Raw genomic sequence first — 13,679 nt, 5'->3', positions numbered from 1 at the left:
AACTGACTCAGTTGCCATTATTGCTTTTCAATACCTTCTGTGGAGTCTTTTTTTATCTGTGTTATTACGTTAAACATAAAAGAATTCCCCATCACTTAAGAAGAGTACCTAAGATTTAGTTAAAAAGTATTCATAAAAGTAGACTACATTTTTCAGTGGCTCACAAATTATTATTGTAGAGGATTGTATCACCTTTCTTCTTCAACTCTAGCACTTTATTTTATATTTTTCTTCCTCTTTGATATACCCTTCATTTTACATTCACAGTCTTGCTTCTGTCATCTCGAAAATACTCGGAATTTTATTTAGTATTAAGATGAACTGTTCAATAGTAAGTTACTCAAATTTTTCATTTTAACATTATATCAAAGGATCATCTAATGAAAATAATCTGTTATTTAACTATGAAAAAGAGCACAGCGTTGTGGAGATTTGAACTCAGGATCTCCTGTTTATTAGGCGGGCAGTCAAAGCAACTAAGCCAGAGAACTTTCATGACAAAACTCACTGCAATTGTTAGTAGAATGGAGTGCAGTAGAAATCTGTTTTTTTTAAATTTTATTTTCTAAGTTGATCCAACTCTGTTGTCAAACTCTATAGGTGAGAAAATCAAATTTATTTAAGATTACTTCCTTAATGAGTGACTTACCCTACTTATAGAAGATTGAATTATGTGTTGTGAGTAAAATGCATTGGTTACATTGAACTCTTAATTTATTTGTTGTCTCTTTCCTTTTATTTGACATTCTCTTTTCCCCCATTTATTTATGGTATTACTTTCGAATTCTGCAAAACACCAAGTGTTTGTTTCATTTGGAGATCAAGCATTCTAAAGTCAACAGAACACTACTCTTGTTTTTAAGCTTTATTGAACGTTTACTTGAAGAAATTGAATGTTAAAAGTTTGGACTAAATCTAAATTGTTGCTGGAATTTAAACACAGGACATCCTAGTTATGAGACAGGAGCTTTGACCACTAAACAACAGCACCTACTTATCTTACAAATATTGAATAACTGACTTAGTGGAGATGACTTGTCCTCAGTGCCTTTAGTGCAGTCTTCTTTATCTGTGGTGAAATGTTGAACAAAAAAGGATTCCCCATCACTTAACAAGAATACCTACATTTTAGTTAACAAGTACTTATAAAAGTAGATTACATTTTTGAGTGGTTTACAAATAATAATTGTAGAGGAATACATCAGTTGTCTTCAACTCTAAGGTTTTAGTTCATATATACCTTGCTATTTGATTTACTCTTCATTTTACATTCAAAGTTTTGCTTCTGTTTCCATGAAAATTCTCTGAATTTTATTTAATATTAAGATGAACTGTCTATTAGAAAGATGACTCAGATTTTTCATTTTTTTATTGTATCAGAGAGTATCTAAGGAAACTGATCTGTAATTTAAGAATAAAAATACCAAGGTGCTGCTGAGATTTGAACTCAGGATCTCCAGTCTACTAGACAGGCGCTTTAACCAGCTAAGCCACATCACCTGCTTGACCAATGTCACTGGAATAGTTAGCTGAATGGAGTGAAATAGAAATCGGTTTTTTTTTCATTTTCTTTTCTAAGTTCCCACAACTCTCTTCTGAAACACTATAGGTGAGAACACTAAATTTATTTAAAAATTCTTCCTTAAGAGGTGGCTTACCATTCTTTTAGAATATTGAATGATGTCTTGTGAGTGAAATGCATTACAAAAATTCAACACTAAATTGAATTTTCTTCTCTTTCCTCTTTGTTATAATTCTCATTTCCCTTATTCATTCATTGCATTGCTTTGAAATTCTGCAAAATACCAAGTGCTTTTTTCATTATGAGATGAAGCATTCTAAAGTGAACAGGACACTACTCTTGTTTTGAAACTGTATTTAATATTTACTTGAAAAAATTCAATTCTATAAGTTTGGAGCAAAACTGAGGGGCTGCTGAAATCTGAACTCAGGATTTCCCGTTTATGAGAGAGGCGCTTTAACTACTAAGCCACAGCACCTCTTACTCTTAAAATGATTGAATAACTGACTTAGTTGCCATTATTGCTTTTCAATACCTTCTGTGGAGTCTTTTTTTATCTGTGTTATTACGTTAAACATAATAGAATTCCCCATCACTTAAGAAGAGTACCTAAGATTTAGTTAAAAAGTATTCATAAAAGTAGACTACATTTTTCAGTGGCTCACAAATTATTATTGTAGAGGATTGTATCACTTTTCTTCTTCAACTCTAGCACTTTATTTTATATTTATCTTCCTCTTTGATATACCCTTCATTTTACATTCACAGTCTTGATTCTGTCATCTCGAAAATACTCGGAATTTTATTTAGTATTAAGATGAACTGTTCAATAGTAAGTTACTCAAATTCTTGATTTTAACATTATATCAAAGGATCATCTAATGAAAATAATCTGTTATTTAACTATGAAAAAGAGCACGGTGTTGTGGAGATGTGAATTCAGGATCTCCTGTTTAGTAGACGAGTAGTCAAAGCAACTAACCCAGAGAACTTTCATGACAAAGTTTACTGCAATTGCTAGTAGAATGGAGTGCAGTAGAAATCTGTTTTTTTTTATTTTCATTACTAAGTTGATACAACTCTGTTGTCAAACTCTATAGCTGAGAAAATCACATTTATTTAAGAATACTTCCTTAATGAGTGACTTACCCTACTTATAGAAGATTGAATTATGTGTTGTGAGTAAAATGCATTGGTTAAATTGAACTCTTAATTTATTTGTCGTCTCTTTCCTTTTCTTTGACATTCTCTTTTCCCCTATTCATTTATGGTATAACTTTCGAATTCTGCAAAACACCAAGTTTTTGTTTCATTTAGAGATCAAGCCTTCTAAAGTCAACAGAACACTACTCTTGTTTTTAAGCTTTATTGAACGTTTACTTGAAGAAATAGAATTTTAAAAGTTTGGACTAAATCTAAATTGTTGCTGGAATTTAAACAAAGGACATCCTAGTTATGAGACAGGAGCTTTGACCACTAAACAACAGCACCTACTTATCTTACAAATATTGAATAACTGACTTAGTGGAGATGACTTGTCCTCAGTGCCTTTAGTGCAGTCTTCTTTATCTGTGGTGAAATGTTGAACTAAAAAGGATTCCCCATCACTTAACAAGAATACCTACATTTTAGTTAACAAGTACTTATAAAAGTAGATTACATTTTTGAGTGGTTTACAAATAATAATTGTAGAGGAATACATCAGTTATCTTCAACTCTAAGGTTTTAGTTCATATATACCTTGCTATTTGATTTACTCTTCATTTTACATTCAAAGTTTTGCTTCTGTTACCATGAAAATTCTCTGAATTTTATTTAATATTATGATGAACTGTCTATTAGGAAGATGACTCAGATTTTTCATTTTTTAATTGTATCAGAGAGTATCTAAGGAAACTGATCTGTAATTTAAGAATAAAAATATCAAGGTGCCGCTGAGATTTGAACTCAGGATCATCCTGTTTACTAGACAGGTGCCTTAACCAGCTAAGCCACAGAACCTGCTTGACAAACTTCACTGGAATAGTTAGCTGAATGGAGTGAAATAGAAATCATTTTTTTTTTCATTTTCTTTTCTAAGTTCCCACAACTCTCTTCTTAAACACTATAGGTGAGAACACTAAATTTATTTAAAAATTCTTCCTTAAGAGGTGGCTTACCGTTCTTTTAGAATATTGAATTATGTCTTGTGAGTGAAATGCATTACAAAAATTCAACTCTAAATTGAATTTTCTTCTCTTTCCTCTTTGTTATAATTCTCATTTCCCTTATTCATTCATTGCATTGCTTTGAAATTCTGCAAAATACCAAGTGCTTTTTTCATTATGAGATGAAGCATTCTAAAGTGAACAGGACACTACTCTTGTTTTGAAACTGTATTTAATATTTACTTGAAAAAATTCAATTCTAGAAGTTTGGAGCAAAACTGAGGTGCTGCTGAGATTTGAACTCAAGAGTTCCTGTTTACGAGACAAGCGCTTTAACCACTAAGCCACAGCACCTCTTACTCTTAAAATGATTGAATAACTGACTTAGTTGCCATTATTGCTTTTCAATACCTTCTGTGGAGTCTTTTTCTATCTGTGTTATTACGTTAAACATAAAAGAATTCCCCATCACTTAAGAAGAGTACCTAAGATTTAGTTAAAAAGTATTCATAAAAGTAGACTACATTTTTCAGTGGCTCACAAATTATTATTGTAGAGGATTGTATCACTTTTCTTCTTCAACTCTAGCACTTTATTCTATATTTATCTTCCTCTTTGATATACCCTTCATTTTACATTCACAGTCTTGCTTCTGTCATCTCGAAAATACTCGGAATTTTATGTAGTATTAAGATGAACTGTTCAATAGTAAGTTACTCAAATTCTTCATTTTAACATTATATCAAAGGATCATCTAATGAAAATAATCTGTTATTTAACTATGAAAAAGAGCACGGCATTGTGGAGATTTGAACTCAGGATCTCCTGTTTATTAGACGGGCAGTCAAAGCAACTAAGCCAGAGAAGTTGCATGACAAAGTTTACTGCAATTGCTAGTAGAATGGAGTGCAGTAGAAATCTGTTCTTTTTTTATTTTATTTTCTAAGTTGATACAACTCTGTTGTCAAACTCTATAGGTGAGAAAATCAAATTTATTTAAGAATACTTCCTTAATGAGTGACTTACCCTACTTATAGAAGATTGAATTATGTGTTGTGAGTAAAATGCATTGGTTAAATTGAAATCTTAATTTATTTGTCGTCTCTTTCCTTTTCTTTGACATTCTCTTTTCCCCTATTCATTTATGGTATTACTTTCGAATTCTGCAAAACACCAAGTGTTTGTTTCATTTGGAGATCAAGCATTCTAAAGTCAACAGAACACTACTCTTGTTTTTAAGCTTTATTGAACGTTTACTTGAAGAAATTGAATGTTAAAAGTTTGGACTAAATCTAAATTGTTGCTGGAATTTAAACACAGGACATCCTAGTTATGAGACAGGAGCTTTGACCACTAAACAACAGCACCTACTTATCTTACAAATATTGAATAACTGACTTAGTGGAGATGACTTGTCCTCAGTGCCTTTAGTGCAGTCTTCTTTATCTGTGGTGAAACGTTGAACAAAAAAGGATTCCCCATCACTTAACAAGAATACCTACATTTTAGTTAACAAGTACTTATAAAAGTAGATTACATTTTTGAGTGGTTTACAAATAATAATTGTAGAGGAATACATCAGTAGTCTTCAACTCTAAGGTTTTAGTTCATATATACCTTGCTATTTGATTTACTCTTCATTTTACATTCAAAGTTTTGCTTCTGTTACCATGAAAATTCTCTGAATTTTATTTAATATTAAGATGAACTGTCTACTAGTAAGATGACTCAGATTTTTCATTTTTTAATTGTATCAGAGAGTATCTAAGGAAACTGATCTGTAATTTAAGAATAAAAATATTAAGATGCTGCTGAGATTTGAACTCAGGATTTCCTGTTTACTAGACAGGTGCTTTAACCAGCTAAGCCACAGGACTTGTTTGACAAACGTCACTGGAATAGTTAGCTGAATGGAGTGAAATAGAAATCATTTTTTTTTTCATTTTCTTTTCTAAGTTCCCACAACTCTCTTCTTAAACACTATAGGTGAGAACACTAAATGTATTTAAAAATTCTTCCTTAAGAGGTAGCTTACCGTTCTTTTAGAATATTGAATTATTTCTTGTGAGTGAAATGCATTACAAAAATTCAACTCTAAATTGAATTTTCTTCTCTTTCCTCTTTGTTATAATTCTCATTTCCCTTATTCATTCATTGCATTGCTTTGAAATTCTGCAAAATACCAAGTGCTTTTTTCATTATGAGATGAAGCATTCTAAAGTGAACAGGACACTACTCTTGTTTTGAAACTGTATTTAATATTTACTTGAAAAAATTCAATTCTATAAGTTTGGAGCAAAACTGAGATTTGAACTCAGGATTTTCTGTTTACGAGACAGGTGCATTAACCACTAAGCCACAGCACCTCTTACTCTTAAAATGAATGAATAACTGACTTAGTTGCCATTATTGCTTTTCAATACCTTCTGTGGAGTCTTTTTTTATCTGTGTTATTACGTTAAACATAAAAGAATTCCCCATCACTTAAGAAGAGTACCTAAGATTTAGTTAAAAAGTATTCATAAAAGTAGACTACATTTTTCAGTGGCTCACAAATTATTATTGTAGAGGATTGTATCACTTTTCTTCTTCAACTCTAGCACTTTATTTTATATTTATCTTCCTCTTTGATATACCCTTCATTTTACATTCACAGTCTTGCTTCTGTCATCTCGAAAATACTCGGAATTTTATTTAGTATTAAGATGAACTGTTCAATAGTAAGTTACTCAAATTTTTCATTTTAACATTATATCAAAGGATCATCTAATGAAAATAATCTGTTATTTAACTATGAAAAAGAGCACGGTGTTGTGGAGATTTGAATTCAGGATCTCCTGTTTAGTAGACGGGCAGTCAAAGCAACTAAGCCAGAGAACTTTCATGACAAAGTTTACTGCAATTGCTAGTAGAATGGAGTGCAGTAGAAATCTGTTTTTTTTTTATTTTCATTACTAAGTTGATACAACTCTGTTGTCAAACTCTATAGGTGAGAAGATCAAATTTATTTAAGAATACTTCCTTAATGAGTGACTTACCTTACTTATAGAAGATTGAATTATGTGTTGTGAGTAAAATGCATTGGTTAAATTGAACTCTTAATTTATTTGTCGTCTCTTTCCTTTTCTTTGACATTCTCTTTTCCCCTATTCATTTATGGTATTACTTTCGAATTCTGCAAAACACCAAGTGTTTGTTTCATTTGGAGATCAAGCATTCTAAAGTCAACAGAACACTACTCTTGTTTTTAAACTTTTTTGAACGTTTACTTGAAGAAATTGAATTTTAAAAGTTTAGACTAAATCTAAATTGTTGCTGGAATTTAAACACAGGACATCCTAGTTATGAGACAGGAGCTTTGACCACTAAACAACAGCACCTACTTATCTTACAAATATTGAATAACTGACTTAGTGGAGATGACTTGTCCTCAGTGCCTTTAGTGCAGTCTTCTTTATCTGTGGTGAAACGTTGAACAAAAAAGGATTCCCCATCACTTAACAAGAATACCTACATTTTAGTTAACAAGTACTTATAAAAGTAGATTACATTTTTGAGTGGTTTACAAATAATAATTGTAGAGGAATACATCAGTTGTCTTCAACTCTAAGGTTTTAGTTCATATATACCTTGCTATTTGATATACTCTTCATTTTACATTCAAAGTTTTGCTTCTGTTACCATGAAAATTCTCTGAATTTTATTTAATATTAAGATGAACTGTCTATTAGTAAGATGACTCAGATTTTTCATTTTTTAATTGTATCAGAGAGTATCTAACGAAACTGATCTGTAATTTAAGAATAAAAATATCAAGGTGCTGCTGAGATTTGAACTCAGGATCTCCTGTTTACTAGACAGGCGCTTTAACCAGCTAAGCCACAGCACCTGCTTGACAAACATCACTGGAATAGTTAGCTGAATGGAGTGACATAGAAATCATTTTATTTTTCATTTTCTTTTCTAAGTTCCCACAACTCTCTTCTTAAACACTATAGGTGAGAACACTAAATTTATTTATCTAAAAATTCTTCCTTAAGAGGTGATTTACCGTTCTTTTAGAATATTGAATTATGTCTTGTGAGTGAAATGCATTACAAAAATTCAACTCTAAATTGAATTTTCTTTCTTTCTTCTTTGGTATAATTCTCATTTCCCTTATTCATTTATTGCATTGCTTTGAAATTCTGCAAAATACCAAGTGCATTTTTCATTATGAGATGAAGCATTCTAAAGTGAACAGGACACTACTCTTGTTTTGAAACTGTATTTAATATTTACTTGAAAAAATTCAATTCTATAAGTTTGGAGCAAAACTGAGGTGCTGCTGAGATTTGAACTCAGGATTTCCTGTTTACGAGACAGGCGCTTTAACCACTAAGCCACAGCACCTCTTACTCTCAAAATGATTGAATAATTGACTTAGTTGCCATTATTGCTTTTCAATACCTTCTGTGGAGTCTTTTTTTATCTGTGTTATTACGTTAAACATAAAAAAAATCCCCATCACTTAAGAAGAGTACCTAAGATTTAGTTAAAAAGTATTCATAAAAGTAGACTCCATTTTTCAGTGGCTCACAAATTATTATTGTAGAGGAGTGTATCACTTTTCTTCTTCAACTCTAGCACTTTATTTTATATTTATCTTCCTCTTTGATATACCCTTCATTTTACATTCACAGTCTTGCTTCTGTCATCTCGAAAATACTCAGAATTTTATTTAGTATTAAGATGAACTGTTCAATAGTAAGTTACTCAAATTTTTCATTTTAACATTATATCAAAGGATCATCTAATGAAAATAATCTGTTATTTAACTATGAAAAAGAGCACGGTGTGGTGGATATTTGAACTCAGGATCTCCTGTTCATTAGACGGGCAGTCAAAGCAACAAAGCCAGAGAACTTTCATGACAAAGTTTACTGCAATTGCTAGTAGAATGGAGTGCAGTAGAAATCTGTTTTTTTTTATTTTATTTTCTAAGTTGATACAACTCTGTTGTCAAACTCTATAGGTGAGAAAATCAAATTTATTTAAGAATACTTCCTTAATGAGTGACCTACCCTACTTATAGAATATTGAATTATGTGTTGTGAGTAAAATGCATTGGTTAAATTGAACTCTTAATTTATTTGTCGTCTCTTGCCTTTTCTTTGACATTCTCTTTTCCCCTATTCATTTATGGTATTACTTTCGAATTCTGCAAAACACCAAGTGTTTGTTTCATTTGGAGATCAAGCATTCTAAAGTCAACAGAACACTACTCTTGTTTTTAAACTTTTTTGAACGTTTACTTGAAGAAATTGAATTTTAAAAGTTTGGACTAAATCTAAATTGTTGCTGGAATTTAAACACAGGACATCCTAGTTATGAGACAGGAGCTTTGACCACTAAACAACAGCACCTACTTATCTTACAAATATTGAATAACTGACTTAGTGGAGATGACTTGTCCTCAGTGCCTTTAGTGCAGTCTTCTTTATCTGTGGTGAAATGTTGAACAAAAAAGGATTCCCCATCACTTAACAATAATACCTACATTTTAGTTAACAAGTACTTATAAAAGTAGATTACATTTTTGAGTGGTTTACAAATAATAATTGTAGAGGAATACATCAGTTTTCTTCAACTCTAAGGTTTTAGTTCATATATACCTTGCTATTTGATTTACTCTTCATTTTACATTCAAAGTTTTGCTTCTGTTACCATGAAAATTCACTGAATTTTATTTAATATTAAGATGAACTGTCTATTAGTAAGATGACTCAGATTTTTCATTTTTTAATTGTATCAGAGAGTATCTAAGGAAACTGATCTGTAATTTAAGAATAAAAATATCAAGGTGCTGCTGAGATTTGAACTCTGGATCTCCTGTTTACTAGACAGGCGCTTTAACCAGCTAAGCCACAGAACCTGCTTGACAAACGTCACTGGAATAGTTAGCTGAATGGAGTAAAATAGAAATCATTTTTTTTTCATTTTCTTTTCTAAGTTCCCACAACTCTCTTCTTAAACACTATAGGTGAGAACACTAAATTTATTTAAAAATTCTATCTTAAGAGGTGGCTTACCGTTCTTTTAGAATATTGAATTATGTCTTGTGAGTGAAATGCATTACAAAAATTCAACTCTAAATTGAATTTTCTTCTCTTTCCTCTTTGTTATAATTCTCATTTCCCTTATTCATTCATTGCATTGCTTTGAAATTCTGCAAAATACCAATTGCTTTTTTCATTATGAGATGAAGCATTCTAAAGTGAACAGGACACTACTCTTGTTTTGAAACTGTATTTAATATTTACTTGAAAAAATTCAATTCTATAAGTTTGGAGCAAAACTGAGGGGCTGCTGAGATCTGAACTCAGGATTTCCCGTTTATGAGAGAGGCGCTTTAACTACTAAGCCACAGCACCTCTTACTCTTAAAAAGATTGAATAACTGACTTAGTTGCCATTATTGCTTTTCAATACCTTCTGTGGAGTCTTTTTTTATCTGTGTTATTACGTTAAACATAAAAGAATTCCCCATCACTTAAGAAGAGTACCTAAGATTTAGTTAAAAAGTATTCATAAAAGTAGCCTACATTTTTCAGTGGCTCACAAATTATTATTGTAGAGGATTGTATCACTTTTCTTCTTCAACTCTAGCACTTTATTTTATATTTATCTTCCTCTTTGATATACCCTTAATTTTACATTCACAGTCTTGCTTCTGTCATCTCGAAAATACTCAGAATTTTATTTAGTATTAAGATGAACTGTTCAATAGTAAGTTACTCAAATTCTTGATTTTAACATTATATCAAAGGATCATCTAATGAAAATAATCTGTTATTTAACTATGAAAAAGAGCACGGTGTTGTGGAGATTTGAATTCAGGATCTCCTGTTTAGTAGACGAGTAGTCAAAGCAACTAACCCAGAGAACTTTCATGACAAAGTTTACTGCAATTGCTAGTAGAATGGAGTGCAGTAGAAATCTGTTTTTTTTTATTTTCATTACTAAGTTGATACAACTCTGTTGTCAAACTCTATAGCTGAGAAAATCACATTTATTTAAGAATACTTCCTTAATGAGTGACTTACCCTACTTATAGAAGATTGAATTATGTGTTGTGAGTAAAATGCATTGGTTAAATTGAACTCTTAATTTATTTGTCGTCTCTTTCCTTTTCTTTGACATTCTCTTTTCCCCTATTCATTTATGGTATAACTTTCGAATTCTGCAAAACACCAAGTTTTTGTTTCATTTAGAGATCAAGCATTCTAAAGTCAACAGAACACTATTCTTGTTTTTAAGCTTTATTGAACGTTTACTTGAAGAAATAGAATTTTAAAAGTTTGGACTAAATCTAAATTGTTGCTGGAATTTAAACAAAGGACATCCTAGTTATGAGACAGGAGCTTTGACCACTAAACAACAGCACCTACTTATCTTACAAATATTGGTTAACTGACTTAGTGGAGATGACTTGTCCTCAGTGCCTTTAGTGCAGTCTTCTTTATCTGTGGTGAAATGTTGAACAAAAAAGGATTCCCCATCACTTAACAATAATACCTACATTTTAGTTAACAAGTACTTATAAAAGTAGATTACATTTTTGAGTGGTTTACAAATAATAATTGTAGAGGAATACATCAGTTTTCTTCAACTCTAAGGTTTTAGTTCATATATACCTTGCTATTTGATTTACTCTTCATTTTACATTCAAAGTTTTGCTTCTGTTACCATGAAAATTCACTGAATTTTATTTAATATTAAGATGAACTGTCTATTAGTAAGATGACTCAGATTTTTCATTTTTTAATTGTATCAGAGAGTATCTAAGGAAACTGATCTGTAATTTAAGAATAAAAATATCAAGGTGCTGCTGAGATTTGAACTCTGGATCTCCTGTTTACTAGACAGGCGCTTTAACCAGCTAAGCCACAGAACCTGCTCGACAAACGTCACTGGAATAGTTAGCTGAATGGAGTGAAATAGAAATCATTTTTTTTTCATTTTCTTTTCTAAGTTCCCACAACTCTCTTCTTAAACACTATAGGTGAGAACACTAAATTTATTTAAAAATTCTATCTTAAGAGGTGGCTTACCGTTCTTTTAGAATATTGAATTATGTCTTGTGAGTGAAATGCATTACAAAAATTCAACTCTAAATTGAATTTTCTTCTCTTTCCTCTTTGTTATAATTCTCATTTCCCTTATTCATTCATTGCATTGCTTTGAAATTCTGCAAAATACCAATTGCTTTTTTCATTATGAGATGAAGCATTCTAAAGTGAACAGGACACTACTCTTGTTTTGAAACTGTATTTAATATTTACTTGAAAAAATTAAATTCTATAAGTTTGGAGCAAAACTGAGGGGCTGCTGAGATCTGAACTCAGGATTTCCTGTTTATGAGAGAGGCGCTTTAACTACTAAGCCACAGCACCTCTTACTCTTAAAAAGATTGAATAACTGACTTAGTTGCCATTATTGCTTTTCAATACCTTCTGTGGAGTCTTTTTTTATCTGTGTTATTACGTTAAACATAAAAGAATTCCCCATCACTTAAGAAGAGTACCTAAGATTTAGTTAAAAAGTATTCATAAAAGTAGACTACATTTTTCAGTGGCTCACAAATTATTATTGTAGAGGATTGTATCACTTTTCTTCTTCAACTCTAGCACTTTATTTTATATTTATCTTCCTCTTTGATATACCCTTCATTTTACATTCACAGTCTTGCTTCTGTCATCTCGAAAATACTCAGAATTTTATTTAGTATTAAGATGAACTGTTCAATAGTAAGTTACTCAAATTCTTGATTTTAACATTATATCAAAGGATCATCTAATGAAAATAATCTGTTATTTAACTATGAAAAAGAGCACGGTGTTGTGGAGATTTGAATTCAGGATCTCCTGTTTAGTAGACGAGTAGTCAAAGCAACTAACCCAGAGAACTTTCATGACAAAGTTTACTGCAATTGCTAGTAGAATGGAGTGCAGTAGAAATCTGTTTTTTTTTATTTTATTTTCTAAGTTGATACAACTCTGTTGTCAAACTCTATAGGTGAGAAAATCAAATTTATTTAAGAATACTTCCTTAATGAGTGACTTACCCTACTTATAGAAGATTGAATTATGTGTTGTGAGTAAAATGCATTGGTTAAATTGAAATCTTAATTTATTTGTCGTCTCTTTCCTTTTCTTTGACATTCTCTTTTCCCCTATTCATTTATGGTATTACTTTCGAATTCTGCAAAACACCAAGTGTTTGTTTCATTTGGAGATCAAGCATTCTAAAGTCAACAGAACACTACTCTTGTTTTTAAGCTTTATTGAACGTTTACTTGAAGAAATTGAATGTTAAAAGTTTGGACTAAATCTAAATTGTTGCTGGAATTTAAACACAGGACATCCTAGTTATGAGACAGGAGCTTTGACCACTAAACAACAGCACCTACTTATCTTACAAATATTGAATAACTGACTTAGTGGAGATGACTTGTCCTCAGTGCCTTTAGTGCAGTCTTCTTTATCTGTGGTGAAACGTTGAACAAAAAAGGATTCCCCATCACTTAACAAGAATACCTACATTTTAGTTAACAAGTACTTATAAAAGTAGATTACATTTTTGAGTGGTTTACAAATAATAATTGTAGAGGAATACATCAGTAGTCTTCAACTCTAAGGTTTTAGTTCATATATACCTTGCTATTTGATTTACTCTTCATTTTACATTCAAAGTTTTGCTTCTGTTACCATGAAAATTCTCTGAATTTTATTTAATATTAAGATGAACTGTCTATTAGTAAGATGACTCAGATTTTTCATTTTTTAATTGTATCAGAGAGTATCTAAGGAAACTGATCAGTAATTTAAGAATAAAAATATTAAGGTGCTGCTGAGATTTGAACTCAGGATATCCTGTTTACTAGACAGGTGCTTTAACCAGCTAAGCCACAGGACTTGTTTGACAAACTTCACTGGAATAGTTAGCTGAATGGAGTGAAATAGAAATCAT

General features: G+C 31.1%; 6 non-coding genes across 6 annotated transcripts; all 6 read right to left on the bottom strand.

Moving 5' to 3' along the window:
* Window positions 1-3,950: 3,950 nt before the first annotated feature.
* Window positions 3,951-4,023, bottom strand: TRNAT-CGU (transfer RNA threonine (anticodon CGU)). Its single transcript has one exon. It is a non-coding gene; the product is annotated as a tRNA-Thr (tRNA).
* Window positions 4,024-7,484: 3,461 nt separating this feature from the next.
* Window positions 7,485-7,558, bottom strand: TRNAT-AGU (transfer RNA threonine (anticodon AGU)). The gene has a single exon. It is a non-coding gene; the product is annotated as a tRNA-Thr (tRNA).
* Window positions 7,559-7,988: 430 nt separating this feature from the next.
* On the bottom strand, window positions 7,989-8,061 carry TRNAT-CGU (transfer RNA threonine (anticodon CGU)). The gene has a single exon. It is a non-coding gene; the product is annotated as a tRNA-Thr (tRNA).
* Window positions 8,062-9,509: 1,448 nt separating this feature from the next.
* Window positions 9,510-9,583, bottom strand: TRNAT-AGU (transfer RNA threonine (anticodon AGU)). Its single transcript has one exon. It is a non-coding gene; the product is annotated as a tRNA-Thr (tRNA).
* Window positions 9,584-11,530: 1,947 nt separating this feature from the next.
* TRNAT-AGU (transfer RNA threonine (anticodon AGU)) lies at window positions 11,531-11,604 on the bottom strand. Its single transcript has one exon. It is a non-coding gene; the product is annotated as a tRNA-Thr (tRNA).
* A 1,947-nt stretch (window positions 11,605-13,551) lies between these two features.
* Window positions 13,552-13,625, bottom strand: TRNAT-AGU (transfer RNA threonine (anticodon AGU)). Its single transcript has one exon. It is a non-coding gene; the product is annotated as a tRNA-Thr (tRNA).
* Between the last annotated feature and the right edge of the window lie 54 nt (window positions 13,626-13,679).

Source organism: Pleurodeles waltl, chromosome 8, assembly GCF_031143425.1.
Source record: "Pleurodeles waltl isolate 20211129_DDA chromosome 8, aPleWal1.hap1.20221129, whole genome shotgun sequence".
Classification (NCBI taxonomy): domain Eukaryota; kingdom Metazoa; phylum Chordata; class Amphibia; order Caudata; family Salamandridae; genus Pleurodeles; species Pleurodeles waltl.
Note: the sequence above shows the minus strand (reverse complement) of the source record. Positions and strands in the feature narration are given on the sequence as shown.